Source organism: Anomalospiza imberbis, chromosome 1, assembly GCF_031753505.1.
Source record: "Anomalospiza imberbis isolate Cuckoo-Finch-1a 21T00152 chromosome 1, ASM3175350v1, whole genome shotgun sequence".
NCBI classification, from domain to species: domain Eukaryota; kingdom Metazoa; phylum Chordata; class Aves; order Passeriformes; family Viduidae; genus Anomalospiza; species Anomalospiza imberbis.
Genome location: NC_089681.1, coordinates 91,221,931 through 91,243,213, shown reverse-complemented (window position 1 = coordinate 91,243,213; position 21,283 = coordinate 91,221,931). Strand labels below are relative to the sequence as shown.

Genomic DNA, 21,283 nt, shown 5'->3' with positions numbered 1-21,283 from the left:
CCTTGAATAAAGTTGCCCAGGGACATGGTGGAGTCACATCTCTGGAAGTGTTGGAGAGACTTGTGGCAGGTGGGAATCAGGTTTAGGGGTAACTGTGGCAGTGCTGAGTTGACGGTTGGACTAAATGACATTCAAGGTCTCTTCCAGCCCTGATAATTCTGTAAGAAATTAAGAATTCTCATTTATATTCTAGTAAAATCCAGTTGTTTTTTTGTTCAAAAGCCTTTCTTTTGAGAGGCTCTGAATAAGGGAGGTTTACCTGCTGAATTGGGATCTCATAACACAAGAAATCTCTTTCATTGCAAGATGATTTGAGGTTATTGGAATGAAAAGTCCCACAGAAGTCTGACATAGTAGTTATTGAACTGCTGAATACTCCCTCAGGTCTAGAAGCCCATTTCCTGTGCTTATATGCTGCTCCTCCCAGCTGATGAGAGCCTTGCTGAATTTTGCAGAGATTGTAGGAAGTTAATCCTTGAAGGTATTCCCTTCTCCTCTATTTAAGCCAAGTACAAGCAAAAGCAGTGAAGATTCAGCTTGTTTTGACTGCAATGGAAATATCTTCATTCAATTAAACCATTAAAATTATCTTCTATCCTTTGATTCTTATTTGTACCCACCTGTCCCTTTGTTATAGTTTTCCTAGCGCTGAAGAGAAGGCTCATCTGCTGCTCCTGCATCTCTGGAGGTGGGCAGCTCACTGCATGGTGCTGCTATGGAATGGTTTCCATCAACTCCAGGTCCCAGTGGGTGTATAATTCTTCATAAATGGAAAAGCAACCTTCCAGTCTTTGCCCCAAAGAAACACACAAAGAAAAACATGCAATATACAATTTTCTTTCTTTTGATCCCTTTTTCTTTAGATAATGCAGGTCAAATTTAAGTCGAATAGTCACAGTGAGCTCCACTTTATTAACACTAATAATTTATATGTTTTGCAGACATAAATTTCTCTTCCTGCTCATTTCTGAAGAAGTCAGTGCACTAAATTCCCAAAATATAGTCTGAGCCTACACAGACATCAAGATCCTAGTAACTGGAACATATTGTTTAAGACAGTGGGAATTCTGGAAGTCTCTTCACACCCAAAATCACTCATTGATCGTAAGTAATAATATTCATTCTTATTAATTATGGCTATAGAATTATATTGGACCCTTTCAATTTTTTAATGCTTTAGGCAATGCTCCATGACATTTTTACCGACATTTAGAAAAAGAAAGGCCCTTATGTCTTTTTCACATAGCAAATAAATTAATTTTTATGGAATGGTAAGTGGAGGGTAGAACTGAATAAGCTAGTTGCAATGGAAATAATCTTTCAAAACATTGGAAAAGTTAGACACTTGCAATAGCATGTGGTCTAATTTCCTGAACCTGTGAGAAAGGACATGAATTATTATATAGCTTACTGGTGAACATATGCTTGATTCCTTATGTATGTAGAAAGCAAGAGTGGAATACATGCGTGAGTCAGGTCCAGCCTCTCTCCTTCTGTCTCTTACAAGTTTAAAACCAAAGCAGACATTATGATTGACAGGAAAGCATGCCAAGAAGTGAGCCAGAGTAACTTAGAGTAGTCTAGATGCTTCTAAACTGGACTGGACAAGGAGAAAAATAAGTTTTGCTAACCTCTCTGATTTTTAAATAGTTTTTATTGTATTTTGTTTAAAAAAACTTGTCAAAAGTTTTGGATTTATATTTTTTCAGTGCATATCAAAATGGTGATTGTGGTAATTTTGCATATGAACCATACTCATCCACTGTTCCTCTGGCATGGCAGTCTTCCTCTAATATTCCTGCACTGTTTTCACAGCATTTACAGATAAATTTACTGAACCTTGTCATAGAACTGGGGTCAAAGGTGATGCAATGAGGTTTTTTAGAGGATTTTTTTTCTGGTTGGTTGGTTGGTTTTAATTTAGTTAGGGGGTTTGTTTGTTTGGAGTATTTTTAAGAAAGAAACCTATACCTGAGTTTAAAATTCAGGTAGAATCTTGGCTCCTTTAAGGTCACATCACGGTGGGATCCCACAAACACAGGTCTGGTTGCCACCTAGGGAACGTAGGATGCTCACAATTCACATTCAATTTACTGCTTTTATGTGAAAGGTTTCTGGATTTCAGAGCTGGATGGTAGGGTGACATTGAATACAAGATTGTGTAGCATTTTATAGAACTTTTCTTTTATTACCAGCTCCATAATCACATTAAGTTAGACTGAAAATTTGAACTAATTCTTTCCCTTGAGTCCTGGGCTCTAATAATGGTAAAAATCTGTGAAATAAGATGAATGCAATTCAGTAATTATATTGATAAATAAAATGAAAATCAACTAATTGTGTCATTCAGTCAGTTGCCTGCCTCCGTTGTTGCTGCCTTTCTGCATCAGTGACTGCTAAACTTTTTCTGTCACACTTCAATAAATTTAATTGTGCAGAATAAATGAGCTAATTTTTGAAGTCACAGGCACTGTTTGCAAGATAAGGATGAGGATTTATTGACCTCCTTCTAGCTCTGTAAGAATGTCACCCTCCTTTTTCCTGATAACCATAAAAAGGGGTTTTGTCCCTCTTCACCCAGAATCTTTCTAAAATCCTACTTTGTATATTTACCTTCTCATCTCATTTTCTTGAAATCACATAATACAGCACAAAGCATCAAAGATCCCTGCTTGAGTTTGGTGGCTATATAGAATATTCCAAATGATTATCAGAACCATGGGGATTTTTTCTTTCATTTTATGCTATTTTCTTCTGATGATCTTTTCATCATCTTTATTTTGGAAGGGTGTGGGCTAACAGGAAGTACAAGAAAAAAGACACAGATTGATGACTGTTTTTTTTTTTTTTCCTGGAAGCTATGTTCTAATCTCAATCGTGGTTCTGTGAGTTCATATACCCTGCCAGGATGGACACTCACTCCAGTACTCATTGACATTGATAGTTTGACCAGGAACACGGGTAAAAAGGCTGATATTAGGCATTGGACATGCCTCAAAAAAAAACCCAAAACCAAAACCAAAACCAAAAACAAAACAAAAACAAAAACCAGCTTTTAAAACTTTTGTTTCTGTTTCTTGGACTTAGATGATGAGAAGATGAGAAGATGACACTGACTATCTTGTCTCTTGATACTGCTGCAATTTGACAGCAATGGGTTTGTTAAACTGACATGAAATGGTAGGAGTGAACAGGCTGCACCCATTCTTTCCCACCTCTCTGATTTTCTTTGTGAGTTAGGGCTTTTTTCAGCAACACATCTGTATGACAGCCATAACTAGCCTTTTTCATAAGACTGGATATTTTGTTCTGTTCTTTAAATAAAGCCTCCAAGTAACCTATATGTGTATGAAAAGGGTTGATTGGATACTGTGGAAGAGTTTTGGTACAACTGTGTCTCTGTTACAGCAGACAAATCGGTTGTCATGATGTAGCAATGTGATCCCTGAATCTAAAATCTTGGTAATCTATTGAGTCAATAAAACTCTTTAGAGGAAAAATAAGATCAGCATCAACACACCGTGTCAAAAAATGCTCTCAAAGTTCTCCCTCCCTACCTTTGTCAAATAAATCTCAAATAAATCCAATAAATGACAAGGATGGGGACACCTTCTTTGTGTATAAATTGGCTGCCTCCTGAGGTGCACTGGGCTGTGCAAACCATCTCAGTGTGTACTGTGTTTCTTCTTCACACCGAGATTGAATCTACTATTCTTTGACTATGACGCTAGGCAACATAGTAGGTCAAATATATATGAAAACTAGCTAGACATTGACAAACCTGACATCCTGGAAGTGCACAGTAAAAGGCTTTTCATGGAGCCAGGATTTCAGCCAGGCACCTAGAACACAAACTGTGAGAAAGTCTTTTTTCATGTTTTAGTTGTTATATTGGACCTCTTCCTGCTGTAATTTTCTTCTAAAGAAGACTTATATCCTCCTAAATATTTCCTGTCAGGTGCTGGCTAGGTGAAATGCATCCTAGGGAATTGCAGCTGGAGGAATCACAACATCCCACATACAGAGCAGTCCAAATTTCTGCCAAACTCTTCACTGTGTCTTAAACCACTTGCACTCTTTGTGACTGATGCTTGTAGCAAAAAGGCAGACCTAACCCAGAAAAGTCTTAATCTTAGCTCTGCATTCCTTCAAACAAAAACTTATGCCTGATTTAGCAGCCTGCCTAGGAGCTCCACACAAACCTAACACAGACAGCCTTTGCCAGATTTTGCTTTTTTGCTGGTAATTGCTGTCTCTCCACGTTTTCGCTGTGTAGTTGGTGCTTGTGCCTTGGTTGCTGTGGGTCAGTTAATTTACACTATCTCAGGAACCTGTCAAACTGCACTGGAGTGATTATATTGATTTTGGGAGGAGCACTGAAAGCAAATTAAACCTGAACAAAACTTACTCTTTGGTGAAGAAAGCATTGCCAACTTTAAAAGGGCAAAATTCCATCAGCATGTAATGTTTTATTGGGCTGTAGTGAAATACTTTGGAGAAAGATTTCCAGTTCATAAAGCACTTCCAAAATGTTGATTGACCTTCTGTTTCGTGGACCACTATAATTTTTCTTTTTTCAAACCAAGTTCCAACTGTCCTGCAGATTTTTTGCACCAAGAACAAGAAAATAAAATATGTAATAAACCTTCGACGTAGTAGGAGGTACAAGAGATTTCTGAAAATGCTAAGTCTGATTCAGATCAATATATCTAAAGCTATGGCTTCCACTGAAGAAGTTCTGTGTGCTTCCTTTGAAAGAAAAAGGAAAGTCAGTAGTCTTGCAATTAAGGTAGTACTAATTTTCCAGTTCAATTTTTTTTTCTGCTGTGACATTCACTAGATCTTAAATTGTAAGTAGATGAACAGAACATATTTTATAATTAATCCAAACTGAACATGTTCATCATGCTCTGTATATTGTAACACAGTTCTGCCCTTCTTTATCCTTTTTTGTTTGTTTTCTGTTTATGTGGATATGACTGAGCATTGCTGGTCTGCTCTGGAAGAGACTTGGCAAAATGCCACTCGCTTGTCACTCCAAGTCTGATTTACAGACTAGCTGAAGGGTATAAGCTTTCGTGAGGTAATTCGTCCATAGATGAAACCAAAGTTAGGTAAATAAGAGCTTCTCATGAAAGAAGACCTATCTTACATGTTGCTGAATTTAGAAGCTGAACTTTTCAGGTGTGGGGATAAATCAGGGCCAAGTACAGAGATAAGACTCTGGTGAAATTTTGTTGTCTTTCTAACATACCAGGCTTTTGGTTCATTCTGATGAAGATGTGGAAGCCAGCTGCATTACCAAGGCAATGCATGGCCCAGACCAGGGTTTAGATTTGGTATCTTCCTAAAAATACTGGGTTTTTTGTTCATTCTGCCGAAGAAATGGAAGCCAGGAAGTGAGGACCGTTATTGAGGCAGTGCATGGATTTGAGATTATTCTTTGTTCTTTGATGTTTGAAAACTAAGTTGGTAATAATATAACCATCCAATTATGCAAAAATCAGGAGCTTGAGGGTGTATTGAAGCCCAAGTGAAAAAAAAAATAGAAAAGAATGTCTAGAGATAGGAGCCATTCAGGGTCCATGACTGGCTTGGGCTCCTCTATTGCCAGACCTTTTCCAGTCCTCAGGACAGACCTAATATGATTAGGTCACAGCATCCCCTATTTCACAATATATACTTACTGAAAGACGCTTGTTTCCAGTTGAGATTTTTTTTTAATATGTTGTGGTTTTGGGACTGCCTTGGAATATTTTATATAGCATCAGCCACTGTGCACATTTGTCTATTGTACAGTAATTACTTAAATAAGGGATTTTGTATGCTACAGCCAGTGATTCATGAACTGCAGGGTATCTGCAAAAGCAGGCTTTCATTGGGATTATGGGATGTAAAAAGCCTGAAGGTTTTTGCCTTTGATAGCAGACCTGCCATGGCATCCACATAGGGTTTGTCTAATAAATTGTATTAGTGCTGATAACTTCCCTCCCCCAATTCCTTACTATTCTGAAGTGTTTGAAAGAAAACTTTCTGTGTGAGTTATTGCTGTGGCTATCATTAAAGCATATGTTCAGCATGCGTGCTGTTGACCATGAAGTATAACAGAGAAGTTGAAAAAGTCCTTCAGAAATTACTTAACTTTGTGAAATTTGTAATTATATGATTTCTAACAAGAAATAAGGGAGCTGTGCAAAGTGTGAGGAAAAGAGGACAGTTTGACATTCTCAACATCTTCAAGGGGATGTGGTCTCTTCTCTCCCATCAGTTTAGGGTTAGGTAGATACATCTCCTACCAGCTTTTGGAAATACTCTCAGCCACTGACGAAAATGGAGCCACTGACTGATTTAGAGCATTGATGGCATAATTTGGCATACTGAATTATTTCAAGCCCACAAGAAGGAGGAGGATATGCTGATGACAGCATGTTCATGCCTGTGTATTCAACCAATGTGTTAGACTAGGGATCCATGTCAAACACAGGTAAGCCTGAAGCTTTTTCCTTCTGTGAGATCCAGCAGGAACTGGGCCAGGGGAATCATAAATATTATGATAATGTCTTGCTGCATGATAAAAATACTTAATTTTTCCAGGGGATAGAAGGTTTCTGCTGAAATTTCCTTGCTGAGTTTTCTGTCAGCCCATTTCTAAATGTATGCATGTTTCATGTCATAAAGACAGAAACAGTTGTGTCATAGTTGCTTGTGAGTTTTAATTACAGCCAGCAGAGAATTTCAGACATGCTGATGCTTGTTTATGTTGGTATTCAAATGGCTGCATTTTTTTTCCAGGGGTTGGGAAAGATCATTTTCTTAATCATATTTCTCTGAGATGTAGAGCTGTGCAGATAAAACCAAAAAAGAACACTTAGTGCTATTAATTCACTTCCTTCTGAAGTCATCACAGCTCAGGTAAAGCAGTTCAGTAGAAAGTAAATGCAAGTTGGGGTATGTAAAAGCAGAGTGCATGTTTGGTACCTGAGATTGTTCACTGACTTTTATTGCCATGCAAAAGGGTCACATCAGACAGTAGCAGCAAGAAAATTCTAGATGCCCCAATATCTATCCACCTTTGCTCATTTTTGGCTGTGCCTGTTTCAGGCTGCCTAGTGTGCAGCAGGTTGCTTGCTATTTTAAAAACTCAATAAAAATAGGAGGACAGCAAGCAGTGAGTGCATCGTTATGTTTGTACTTTGTATGTACAGACAGGGCTGTATATCATTGACTGAAATCCTCTGTTCAGCAGAGGTTCCCTGGGTAAGGTGCTTTGTAAAGGTTTGGTTTTAAAGTCTTGTATGATTCTACTCTCACTATTCTCAGCTCTATTTTGCAGTACTTGGCCATGCAAAGTGCTGCTCCCAAACAGGGCATTGGAGGAGACTCAGCTCAGCAAAGCTGCAGGTAGAGCAGAACTCGTTGCCACTGTTTTCCATATGTTCCTCTCTATGGGGGCCTGACTGGACCTCGACCTGAGGAAGATGCTGAATGGAAACTTAATGGAGAAGCAAGTCCCACCCCCAGGTATATGAGGCAGCCAAACTCTTTTGTTCTCATTCTCTTTGATTTAGGATGTTTCTGTCCTGGGGGGAGGAGCCTGTGTGTGTGTGTGTGTACTACAGGAAGCACAGTCATCCCTTGCTCTGCTAATACCATGAACACATTTAATGCTTAGCCTTAATCTGCAGCCCTCAAAAAACCCCTTCCCCTATTTCCTTTTTTTAGCCCTTTTTATTTTTTTTTTCTGTATTGCTTTAGGTTAGTTCACATTGGTTAATCATTTTAGAAATGCTTAGGGTTGGGATTATGAAACCTTTCCTGGCAAGAGTTTTTCCCCTGGAGTCAAGGAGACGACTCATTAGCATGACTACTTGCCAGCATGAAGGAGGGATTCACAATCTGGATGTTTGTAGTTTTAAAAATATGTCTCTATTTAGCTTATTTGAGCAGCTGAACAGGGCTAGTTATGGAAATCAGGCTGTCACACTCTGGTGTTTTACTTCAGAATGCATCTTTGGTGAAGAAATGCATTTTTGCATAATACATGCACACACGTTTAAATAGTATTTTAGTTATCTGATTGGTGCCTTCACTTTCACGTACAAGCGTTGTGTGGTGCCCAGCAAAAAAACAAGTCATTTGTTGATAAATCCCTGCTCTATTCCCCTCTTAGCTTACGAACCGTGCAAAAATGTATGTGGATCATTATTGACAGAAAAGCCATTACAGGCAAACTATGCCAAACTCTTGGATGTGGGTAGTGCTTTCAGGACATCTGTTTTTGAGCCCAGTGGGTGGAGGGGGTAGAAGGTGAGGAGCTGGGTATGGCTGAATCTGCAGGACATGAAGGTGGCATGGCTGCACCTCTTGTTCCTGCTTGCAAGAAGCAAAACTCAGAGGAAGGAAGTCTAGCTCTGTGACAGTAAACCCTGTGCTTCATATTACACCGGTTGCCTACTGTGAGTCAGTCACTCCTCTTTTTTTTCTGGGGACAAGTGAAATAATTCTGCCTCTTGTCTGCATGGCTAACAGCAGCAATGACTTTCAGGCTTGCCACTTAAAGGTGTGGGATCATCCAAGGGAAATTTCAAAACAACAGTATCTTTCCCTCTCCCTGCTGCTCCTCCACCCCATTCTCCTCTGCAGCCATCAAATCTGGGTACTGGGCTACTGGAGCACCAGAGTTTCTTCTTCTGTCTGCCTCTCCCTCTACCTTCCACAAAGCTGACAGGGGGATTTTTCAACTCCTCACTTTCCTTTTTCCTCTTTGATTAACTTTGGACCAGATGGCCAATCCCCAGTCTCTCAGCATGCATTTGACTGACAGGAGCCTTTGATAAACCTCATAAGAATGAAGTCATCTTCAGGTCACCTCCTCTGCCTGGCCTTTAGCATCCCACACATACCACCATTATCTGCTGAATAGGAGACAAAGGAAATTAGCTCCAATTCCCTATCATCCCCATTATTTTCACACTGATTTAAACAATGAGGCAATGAGATGCCCTTCACTTTCCTTGGAAAGGTACAAATGTCAGCTGTTAAGAAATGCAAACAAGAGGGTTCCCATGTTAATGGATGGGCTTCTTTGTAAAGCCATGAAGTGGTAAAGTGGATTTATTCACCACCTGCCTGGAAAATGCTTAACACACTTCTAAACAAATTCTTTAATGACTTTTATACACAGTGTGGAGTGCTTGAGAAGTCTCACTGTTTTGGTCTGGATATATACAATGAGAAGATATACTGCTCTGTTGTTTTTCCATATGAAGTTATCAACTGAAATCTTGGAATCTGAATTCCCTGATATACAGCCAGGTTTTGCTGTGTATGAATCCGAGTACTGCGATGTAGGAAACTACCTCCAACTCCAAGTGAGGAAAGAAATCAGTATACTCTGGACAGAGGATCAAAGTGCATGAATAAAAACATCAACTCTAGAGAGATTTGTAAATAGCAACCTCATATCCACTTGGCTATTAACATTTTATCTGGGAAGAAAAATAACAGTACACCTTAGGAATTATTGCCTATAGGGCATTTTAGGGCAGGCATGCTAGAAAATATCTGCAAAAATATTTATTTTTATGTAAGTTCTTTCCCAAGATTGTGGTCTTCTACTTGAATTGATTTGACTGTCAGTTAATTCTGGTTTTCTGGCAACTGAGAGTGTCTGGATGATTGGGCACTTGCATGAAAACATTCTCCAGATCACTGGCACACCCAAATACATGGCAGGAGATTAAATCATCAATGGTCTCCAAATTAACACTTGGGAAAACTGGTCCATAACTTGGACAACATTAAGTGGTCCAACATTAAAATAGAATTTGTTTTTTCTTCTTTGCTTATTCAAAATGGGGACTCCTACAAAGTCATCTCCTGATGTACAGTTGAAAAGTCCCACAGAAGACTGTATTTACATATTCCACACAGCAGCAATGACACTGGGATCTAGAAACTGGGAGCTGTATTCCTGTTGCCCAGAATGAAACAGGAGCAAGGACAGTGTGTCAGGTCAAGAGAGTGGTGAGCAATTCTGCGCACCTTGCCAAGTTGCTAGACCTTGGCTTCCTGTGCAGTCAGCAGAAAGAAAAGTCATCTTGGTACCGAAGTCAGGCATGTAGAGAAATCAGTCCTGCATGCTTGATGCATTGTAGCCCCTGCTCACTAGAAGTCTGAATCACTCTTTGCTTATTGACCTTAGATGCCACTGTAGTGGAGGTTTCTACATTAGACTCTTACATTGAGCAGCCTGAATGTGATGGCACTGAAAGTGATGTTCTGTGAAGACCTTTCTGTTGTTTTAAATTCCTAGGTGGTGTTTGCCACATACCCTTGGCCACTGATGAAGTCTGGTCTTTTTCTTCACAGTGTTATCACAATTACCTTACTTCACCAGTGGCAGAGAGAATTCAGATGATGAATTGTCTAGGCTGATTTATGCTTCTGGGCACCCCTGGCTACCCTTCACCGTGAACTCTGTGTCTAGAGAACAATTGCAGAATTGAAGCATGAGAATACATCTATCTTTTAAATAAAGACCCTCTCCATGTGAATTCAAACATACTCTTTCTTCTGAAGGAGGATGTTAATATGGAAGTCAGGCAGAACTTATATTGTTTTTTGTTTTTTTTTTTTTTGTTTTTTTTTTGTGAGAGTTTTTTTTCTATTACTTCTGTTACTGATGTAAGAAGATCCATTCTATGGTACTGCAGTAAATGATTCCTATTCAAAGCTGGGCATCTGAACCCAACAGAATTTACTAGCTGAGAGAAGTCTTCAGAAAAGTGAGTTAAGCCTAATTAAAGTATTATTTCTTCAATCATTCCTGAAAAAAATCAAAAGAAATGTTTGCTTATTTTTTCCTTCCAGCTAACAAGCTTCCAGTGTAGCCTATACCATCAAAGTATTTCAAGTGCTTAGCAATTATGTCTTGTTCCTCTTTCCTCCATCCATCTTATGGAGTGAACCTTAAATCACCACCATTTTATGGGTGCTGACAATAAAAGGATAGTCTCTCAAGAACCTGTAATTCATGTTACTTTTTGAAGCATTTGAATAGCTAACACAGAAGGCCAAATGCTTGCTTCCATTCATCAAGTCTCACCTTCTTCATGTTTTTGTGTTTCTATCTTGATCATGGCTGACTTTTCACCAAGTTGCCTTTTTTCTGACCCCTTGACAGTCAATCCCCAGCCAGTCAACTGACTGAAGATGGGCACTAGGCTTAGCAAGCCAGAACATGGCACAGGAAAAGATGGCTTCTGCCCCAGAAGCCTCAACAGTATTTTAACACTTCAGAAGGCACCTTTGCACTGGTAAGGGTGGGAAGCTCGACACATTTCCATGCATCCTGCTGCACGCTTTCTGATCGGAATCTGGAGGAGGAATTGCACTTCTGGCAGCAGTTATGAACTTGGCAGCCAGTCAGTTTCTTTTAAGGACCCTGCTGTGTCAGGGTGCAGATCAAAGTGCACAACCAACCCTCTGAAAAGCTTGTTTTCCTTAGATAGGGAAGAATGAATTGCATGTAGCTAACCTGTGGCAGGGATTGAAAGTTCTCTGCAGTACTAAATATGTTTTTTTAAGCACCATTCTCTCCCTCAATTTGTTTTTCTCATGCAGCCTGTCACTAATTGGTGTATTTGTCTGTCCATCTCTGCACATGAATGGACACACCAAGGAGATGGACTGATGTACTGGCACCAACAGAGTGTGACTTAGGTCGCGTTACAGTAGAAACTCAAACCAATCTGAAGAAGCAAGGACATGGCAAAGCTCCTGATCTCAAGGTTTTGATTTTTGGGGATTTTTAAGCAGAAGTATTAGCAATCTGCAATTCAAAGTGAGGAGTTGAGGGTGGGGGGCTTATGCTTCCCATTTTGTTTTTAAGAAGGTCACAGTGAAAGCTTGTGATTGAATATTTTGCATGGAAATGCTTATGACAAAGACGAGGGGTTTGTCAGAGTACTATGAAAAGAGAGAAAGATCTGTGTTAGATTTTTAAGGTATATTTGAAAGAATGAAATAAAAAAAATGCTTTCAAATCCTCAGGGACTTTGCAATTTATCAGGAAAGACACATTCTTCCTAATGAAAGGTTACTGACCTTCATGAATGTGACAGTTCAATTACAGCCCATTCATATGCAGAGCAGTCGTTGATAAAGGATTTAGGAAATGTGACTAGCATAGCAAAAAAAAAGGGGGGGGATGTCTAGAAAATTATTTTTTATTGTGGAGCAAGAAATATAAATAATATTCAGTCAGGTAGTAGAACCTTTTCTTCTCTGGCCCAGCAACCCATTAGATTTGCTTCAGTGAATACATTGACTTTTTCCTCTTCTTTTTCTACTAATATTTCTGTCTTTTTAATCCTCTGAACTACTAAACCTAACAAATCATAAAGCCCTTGGGGCGCTGAGATGCAGGGTTTCAAACATTTTTTCCCTCTGACTGGCAGAGAAAGCTGGAATGTGTCCTAATGTTTTTTTAAGTGCTTCAGTAGTATTTAAACTCTTAAATGGATGGAAAGTTAAAGCAGCAGCAAATGCACATGCACATACATGTAACCCCCCTTCCTTTTCCTTCCACCTTTTCCTCCCCCTTCTTCCCCACACACACTGAGCTTGGCCTCTCCAAGGCTGTTTATAGCCAAAGCAGATATTGGCTAGACTCTGTGGAGCCAGCCTTCAGCCAACGGAGTGTGACACCTGTGAGCTGATGTTTGTTGAACTCCTCCAGGTGTAGGAAAGATGCTTAAATTGACATAAGGCAGGAGCTATGAAAACAGGCAAGTGTGTCACTCATATATACATACAGCTCCCTGGAAGATCTCAAGGCCAAGTTGTTGCAAAACGGCTAGAAAGAAAGACAGAAAGAAGGAAAGAAAAATGTTTCCCTTGCTTTGAAACAATTCCAGATTATCTATCTGCATGCACACACACTCATGGATCTGGGCCGATGCACACATGAAGTGTGCACAGAAATAACTTGAGGTAAACACGTTCAAATCCATCTTGTGTCTTAAGGTGAAAGCAGGCTGAGCACTTGTCGAGTTAGATGAGGACAATCCTTTGAGTAAACCCTCTTCACAGGAGGTCCTGGATGGAGTGTCTGTGGTGCAGGTTGAGCTCTCAGTACCTTATATCTACACTAGGTCAGGGTTATATGGAAGGCATTGTCTTCCAGAGAGCAACAAACAGATTCCCTACTTTAACCAAGTGCTTGAATTCAAGAGCAGTCAGGTGGGTGTGAAAAAGTGCCAAACCTGCCTTTGGAAGTAAGAGCCAAAAGGTATTTCCTTGACCCTCTACTCACTATCTGTGAAATGGCACTGCCCAGGCACAAGGCTGAGATTTTCTGCACTGCCCAGGCAGGGAAGAGCTGCAGGCATGGAGACTGTGAGATCTCTGTTATTCTCAGAGGAGCAACTGCAGGGAGTAAAAGTCAATGCAGAATACCTTCTACTTCTGTTATGGCCAATGATGTTTTTCAGAAAACTGAAACCACTCTGAGTCCTTCACGTTGCTGCACAGTCTGTCTCCCCTGCCTAGTTACCTTCTCTGGGTAAATTTCAAGCCCTATCCCTAGTGAATATTTTGAGCACTTTGCTGACAGGGTGCTGAAATTTGTATATGTTTCAAGAAAGTTCCAAGGGGGCTGTTTGGAGGTCCTGTAGTTTTTCATCAGCAAACACCCATTGGTTCCGACTGCTTTACGGTCTCTCAGCCTCTGTTGGCTCATTTGGGTTTAGGTGATCATTGTAGAGGAAAGAACACTTCCTTGTCCTTACTCTAATTTTAGATCAAGGGCTGGCATGGAACTGGCTTTGGCAGCATCAAATGATAATGTCTCATAGCAATGTATATAAATAATCAATCTGTCTTTATTAGTACTTTCAGATGACTTTGAAATGCATAATTGTAAAGTATTGAATTATGGAAATCATGATAGAAATTACAAGCATCCCTTTGGAATGGTCATATTTTACTTCTCTTTTAAGCTGAAGTTCATCTGATCTTTTTTGAAGGGCTTTTTAAAGCAGAATTTTTTGTTCTCCCTTTGGTTTGGCACCTACCTGAGACCTTCATGAGGGTGTTAGGAGGCCCCAAGAGAAATGAATCCAATATATTCCCACAGGGTCTGTTTCCAAGAAATCCATTGATGCAGTTCAGCAGGCAACCAAGTATCTGTCTGGGACATTCTGAAATTTTTTATAACCTTCTTGCTTTTCCTGGTGCCCAGACTGCACTAGAAGCTCTGGGCAAGCTCTGACAATCAGATGACCATCTCCCCTGCCATAGCTTTTAACTGTCTCATAGGGTAGCAAGATTACAATCAAGACCCTTTGAGCACTGGAGTTTTCTAGTTGTATGTACACCACTTGCTTCTAAAGTTGAAAAGGAAAATAAGATAAAGGGGTTGAAAGTGTTGTCATTTTTAAGTTAAGACCTCTTTGGAGACTGTCTGTTCTGTCTGATCCATTGTAGGCAGGGTCAAAATCCAGCAGAACAATTAAAACACTGAAACTGGAACATTATTGTATCTGAACTGAGGACTGAAACACTTATATTTAAATGGAGAAAGTACAAGAACAAATCCAAGTATATTCTATTAAATTCTGTATGCCATTCCTCAAATATGTTTTCTGCAACCTGCTGTAGACTATTTGGACTATGAAATGATATAAAGGGTTTACTGGAATTCATCTGGGGTAACCTTTCTGCAGTGTTTTTTCTTTGCCTGTTGTAGATAATGCATGCCATCTAAGATTTTTGTTTCTTTTTCCTGTAAGATTCCCAAAACAAGACTGTAAAACATTTTTCATGGAAGGCTCACCTTTCACCAGTAAAATATATTTAGTCTATTTACCAATGACAATCTGATCAACTCTCATTTTTAGATACCTTTATTTTCATGACAGAATTTAATATTCAAATTGAGTTAAAAGCCATTGTTACTGAATGCAAAATAATAATTATCAGTAGCAGCAGCATGAGAACATTTCTGACCACATTAGCTTTGCTGAAAAATGAAGACTTTGTTTTTTGCTTACATTTAATTGGCAGGGTTCCTTCAAAGTTTACTCTTGGCCCTGAGACTTGAGAGTGCAGTCAGGCATGTGGCCGAGAGCAGTCTTAATAGGCAAGGCTGCATAACATCACCAGCTAAAGCTCAGGGGCTGAGAGGGGGTTGCTCACCAGGGGAAAAACACAGTGCACTGCCGCTCAAGCTAGCATGAACTTTACATACTGCATGCCTTGCTGATTGATTAAAAATGTAGTCATCCTTAAAGGCAAACCTCCTAAGGACTTATGGTAAGTCACAAATACAAAGATGGTTTTATGTTGTGCACTTCTATGTAACAGACTCTTTAGGGATGAAGACTTTGTTTGCAGTCAGTGCAAGTTGGTTGGTGGCTCCTGTTAGCTTGCTGGTTGAGGCAGGTTCTCCTCAGTCAGTCCATGTGGAAACCAAGCTGCACCTGAGCAAACAGTGGAAGGTGGAGAAAGAATTGCTTTCAGTTCACAGCCACAAAAGTTGGAGTGACTTATGCATGTTCCAGTAGGGAAAACTTTCTCTCATGGCTGATTGTTTGATAAGATATGGCAGGAATTATTTTAGTGGGGCTAGTAATCATGAATTATTGTATGGCTGACCCTCTTCTAGCTTGATTTTGAGGTGTATCTGGAGGAAAAATATTGATCAGAATTTGTCTCTCAGTTGCTCTGGTGCCCTCAGTCAACTGGTATGAGATACACAGGGAAACATTTGCATACATACTTTTTAGATAGTAAAAAAGAGGGATGCATGTGACAGGCCATGAGCATCTTAGAGTAGGGTTAATGTCTTGTAGCCACAGTTTCAACTCAGCCTGGAAAGCATCGGGAACCGAATAGCAGGTCAACATGCAAAAGAACATTATGGCCAGGGTAAGAAAATGGCCTCCGAGGGAATACTCATGCTGCTGATAGTCACTGGATCAAACTATTGATAGATTTCCTTGTGTGAAGTAAAAAAGTTGCTTTTCCAAGCAGATGTGATGCGCCAGCAGTGTCCTGGAACTCCAATTTCAACATGGGCATAAATTCTTTCAGGTGCTGTTCATTAAAACTGTGGTAAAGAAGGTGAAGGTATAGAAAGTTCAATGTTTTGCTGTTATTTGCCTGGTCTAGTGCATACTCTGCATGTTAGGGTAGACACTGCTCTGTCTAGTGTCTTACAACATATTGATAGGAAGGACTGGATCCAGAGAAGGCAATGTTGGCTCACATTCACAAAATGTTATAACTACATGTATATATATGTCAAATCTGAAGTATTTAAACAGACCCCTATTCTGGTGTATCAAAGTGTCTAGAAAACACATTTCTTCAAAAGAACCATTTCTACTTTGGAAGAAGCAAGAAAAATAGTAACAGGCAAGATATATTACAAAATCTGGGCCTCTATCCAGGAAAAGCACAAGTTTCCAAGATCCTCACAGTTCTACATTATGGCCTATATTGAGGTCAAACCTTTTTAAGGCACAGATTTTTCTTCTGGGTACTTCAAGAGGAAACAATGTGGGTTCATTTCCGGGGTTTTTTTTTGTCTTTATGGTGAGTAATAGGATCCTGGGATATTTGTTTTTTAAAAGGCTGAGACTTCTTTTTTATTGCTGGGTTCTATTCCTGTCTTATCTTTTGTTTGCAATGAGTCTTGATGGTGCTCTTAATTGTGGATTTCCCTTGAAGAGGAAGTATATTGAAACTTTAGCAGATTTTCTCCAACATGCTATTTTAGCAATCAAAGTAAACCTATGAGAGGTGGAAACTTCTGAGTGTTTACTCATTTAACCACATTTTTCTTCGCCTGTAGTTCATAATCCTACCAGCTTTCCTACAGTCTCACTATGCCAATGAGATAATTAAAGCATGAATTGCTATTGTCAGACAAGGTGACACCGGAAAAATATCTCTAAAATCATTTTAATGAAAATAAAAAAGTTCAGAAAAATACCCTATCCTTTTATCTATGGCAGGGATGGCCCTTAAAGATTTTTGTAATTCTAAGATAAACAAAAATCTCCTCAGTGATTTCAGCAATTCATCTCTGCTGATCCCAGGAAGTGAGGGTATAGCTGAGAGATTGCTCTGCTCCAGCTACCATCCCCTTAAGAGAGCAAACTTGCACTCACACGGGGTAGTGTCCAAGGTTACTTTCCAATCTGTCTCTTGATTTCCTTGAGGGCAGTGCTGGGGTAACTCCAGATTAGGCCTGTGTTCAGCCTGCCAGGGCAGTCAGTCCTGCCAACTGGTTTGTACCAGGTAAGAGCAGTTGTATAATCTACTCCTGTCTGCCCTTGACCTTCCTGTGTAGACAGCAGTGAAAATCCTTTCCACTCATCCCCCTGCCTGCCACAGCTAATCCTATGCATTCACTCCTTTTAACGCTGCTTGTGGATACATGCAAATGTCATTTCTGAGGCGCTTTATTGCCTGTGAGTGTAAAGGGACCCAAGGGACTTCATACAGGAGCACATAGTAACCATTCAGTGGTGCTAATAAAAAAGAAGTAAGTTATAATGGAGGTGGGTGTGTTTCCAGCCAGCTAGCTACATAGTCTAACACTGGTGGTACTTTCATGTTTTGCATGAATTGCTGACCAGGAGTTTCATGTGGCTGCTCTACTATACATTTATAACATAGACATTCCATGAAAAAGCAGGCTTTGTCTGTGCCCAGACACTGTTTGAACATTTACAGCTATCGATAGTCTGTGGGACAGCCAGGAATCCTTATTTTCAGGCAGATTTCTGGACAGATAAAAGAGGACATGTTTGGTGAAACCAGCCCCTAGAGCAGCCTCAGTAATCTGTCAGTTCTTGGCCTCCTGTCTCCCATTTCAAGGACAGGAGGCCAAGACTCCACTGTCTTGGTGTCTTCTCTGATGCAGTTCTGGAGTGCCCCAGAACTGGTCTGCCTTTGTTCCATGCATCTCCTGTCCTGTAAGGAAGGCCAACAGAGGGAAAAATGTTAATACGAAATGGGCTGTTTCATGATCCCCAGTGACTGGAGTAGCCCTGCAACCTTGCTAGGGACACCGTAATTTATAGTGAAAGTTGAAGTGGTGCAGAAGATTCAGTTTTCAGGTTTTAATCCTGGACACTTTCCAGGGTCAACTCTCTGCATTTCCACAGAGATCTTGTTGTACCCATCATTTTTTTTCCTGGCCTTTTCTTGAATTGAGTGATAGCAACTACTCTCAGTGTCTCATACTGAGCAAACTGGGAAGTCCATGCCTTCTGCTTCATATCAAAGTTTGTTACCCATAGAGTGAAAGATAAGGGGTCTTGTGGTTGTTTTTTTTAATGGCTTTTTTTGGTGGTGTTAGGTTTTTTTTTTTTCTGACAGACAATGTGTGGGTAGGAAAACATCTAATCTGTCAAACTCTTCATGACTAATAAATATTAACTGCTTCAAGTATTCTAATTAACTCAATTTTTAAAAATCTGTGGCCAACTACTTAAATATTTAACCATCTGCCAAAAAGCACTTTTGGAGGTTTATTCTACAACATAAAGGCACTGTTGTTGAAAATTGAAACTTTTAATATAGTGTTTAGATTATTATGACATCAATTTTTTTTCTTTGCTGGTGAAGACAGTGTCTTAAATTTTGTCAGGATCTCCACATAACAACACTCCCAGTCTCCTCCAAACATTCCTCAATTTGAGTGTGCCAGAAGATCAAATTGGCAGAGAAAGGTTTAAAAACTCCCTGTGTTGGGATATTGAACAGTTGGTTAACCCATGTCGAAGGCAATGGAGCTGGCCACAGAATATGGCCATTGCCGCTTCTGTGTGATGCAATAACCAAACACAGTAGGATGCAACAGAACAAGAATAATGATAGTCATTTTAAATTCAAGCTTGAATTAAAGCTGATCTATGCCAGCTGGGCTTCCAACTCCTGGTCTCTCACTTTCACTTTCTTTTGCATTCTTTGCTTTTCTTGATCTGGCAATGTCTATAAGACATTGAGGGGAAAAAAGGGCAAGAGAGAGATTTTGAAATCCCAGGCAGCAAGTAGGAACAATCCAGACAGCAGGTGATATTTCAAAGCTTCAGGTCAAGAAGAGTCATCAAGCCCCGAGGCCTTATATCACTTCAGATCCCCAGAAATCTTCTGAATTCCAGAAGCTTCCTGACCTCTTTAAAGGTAATAATGAATAATCAATACTATATTTGATCCCTTGCATAAAGGCACTACAACAAATGGCACCAGGTCTTTTGAAAAAATAATAATGTTTTGATCTTACATTGTAAAATTGCCATACTCACGACTACCTCCTGGCTTACAGGCTTAATTATGTAATGACATCCAGCTGGACTACAAAGGGCTCTTGCAGAAAGCCAGGCTCCTCTGGGAATAAAGTGTCAGAAAGGAAATATTTAGGTTCAGAGATTCTCTGGAACAAAATTAGGTTTCTGAGGAAGATCCTCTGTTGTATCACTTTTATGGTGTTCTACTTAGGACAGGGCAATCAAAACAAGTCTATTTTCAATGCGAGAGACTGATTTTTGGGGAGACAGTTGCATCAACACATGAATAAAACACTCATTTATTCAGATTCTCTGAAGTGTTACAGAAGTGATGAATGTAAACTTAATTCCCTTCTTTTCCACCAGTTATATGTTGCCTCCATTGTTATATTAGAATTGTCTACTGAGGAACAAAAGATGAATTATACCAGCTTGAGATGACCCCTCACTAGTCAGGGAAAGTAAGAATGTCTTTTGGCTGTGGCATAAATGGTGTTGTGTTACAGATGTCTGAGCACATGTGGACCTATGAATGTGCATTTGTTATCCAACCAAGGCAAGGAGCCCTGCCTAACTGAGGAAGAAACCCTGGAGAGGTAACTGCCTCTTTGCAAGATGTTGAGGTAGAATTTATTTTCCTTTTTTTCTTTTTTGTTTCCCAGTGAAAGCTCATTTTATGCGATAGGATACTGGGATGCCTGTCACATTGGGTAGTGTTTAAATCTGAATTACATCTGGGACTTGCATGTCTTCCTTGTTGTCTGGGTTGGGATATGTACATCTTTACTGGTTCATATAACAGCTGTCACTTGTATATCACAAAGTGCTAAGTATGTACAGCCTTGGGTCTGGAGCTTGAGATTCTAGTATTCCCACTAACAGTGCGCCAACAGTGTCCTACGACACTGTATTGATCCAGACATGGCCTTCATGCCATTCCTGCCAGTAGCAAAGTCCATTGGTGCAGTGCTGACTCTGGTCGTGTGTTGTATTAATGGCTGACAGCTCTGAATTCAGTGAAGATGTAGAGCTGAGCAGCTTTGCTTCCCATCATTTTTGGCTGAGGATAAGGACTAAATGATATTTCACAAGCAGTGATTTCACAGGTTCTCCAGATGAAGAGTCCTGCTTTTATCACCTTTAATGAGACTAATAACTCTGTGCTCTGCTTATGAGGTACAGCAATTACTTGCAGGTGACTTCCTTCATTTTTCATTCATCGTGCTTGGAACTCCCTGGGTGAAAATTAGACTGTATTGTTACAACTCTTGTAGATATTTCTAAATTCTAATGACGACAGAACAGTTTTCTAAAATCAGAAAACCTAGTTTTTCTAAGTCTTAGGGACAGAAGAGCTGACACAAGTCTGGTAGACTCCTGTTAATTCACATTTCAAGCATGCTCTGCTGCCCCAGTCCTATGTTTCCCTTGAGTAAAGTTTGCATCCGTATCACTAATAGAAACAAATATTTATGGAGGCAGGTATTTCATGGGAAGAAAGTACAGCACAGGAACAAGTCCTAATGTTGGACCTAAGCTCTTTGTAGTTGGTGGGAACATGTACAATGACTTCATTGAGTTGTCATTCTGGCACTGTTAACTTGAATCTGTTTGTGCTTTTCAGCTTCTGCCCAAGGACAAAAGCTCCATAGCTGTTACCACTCTCCACTGACTCTGCTGTATTCTTAGCACACTCTTTTCAGTCTCTTGACTCCAGTTTTGTTCTTTCCCTCTAAACAAACTAGTCAGATCTTTCTCTGTGAGTATCCCAGTTCAATGGGATCTTCCAGAGGGGCTATCTTCCTAAAAGATAGGTATGCAAAAATAAAATGTCATAATCATAAAAGCAGAATAATGACAGAAGAACAAAATGTAAAATATGTCTAATATCTAAGCTGTATTATTTGTAATTCAGTGTTAATTTTCTCCTATTTCTGAATATGCTAGGTTTTTTCTTGCCTTTCAGAAAATTTTGC

At 39.8% G+C, this 21,283-nt stretch overlaps 1 long non-coding RNA gene across 8 annotated transcripts in view; it reads left to right on the top strand.

Moving 5' to 3' along the window:
• Window positions 1-619: 619 nt before the first annotated feature.
• LOC137479415 (uncharacterized) overlaps window positions 620-21,283 on the top strand; it is a 74,483-nt gene continuing 53,819 nt past the window's right edge. For 6 of the 8 annotated variants that reach the window (XR_011002249.1, XR_011002242.1, XR_011002233.1 and 3 more), the window contains exon 1: window positions 6,372-7,521. This is a non-coding gene — a long non-coding RNA (uncharacterized lncRNA). Of the gene's footprint in view, window positions 1,105-6,365; window positions 7,522-21,283 lie in introns of those variants that run through there. The other 2 variants (XR_011002238.1, XR_011002254.1) reach the window with 2 other exon arrangements.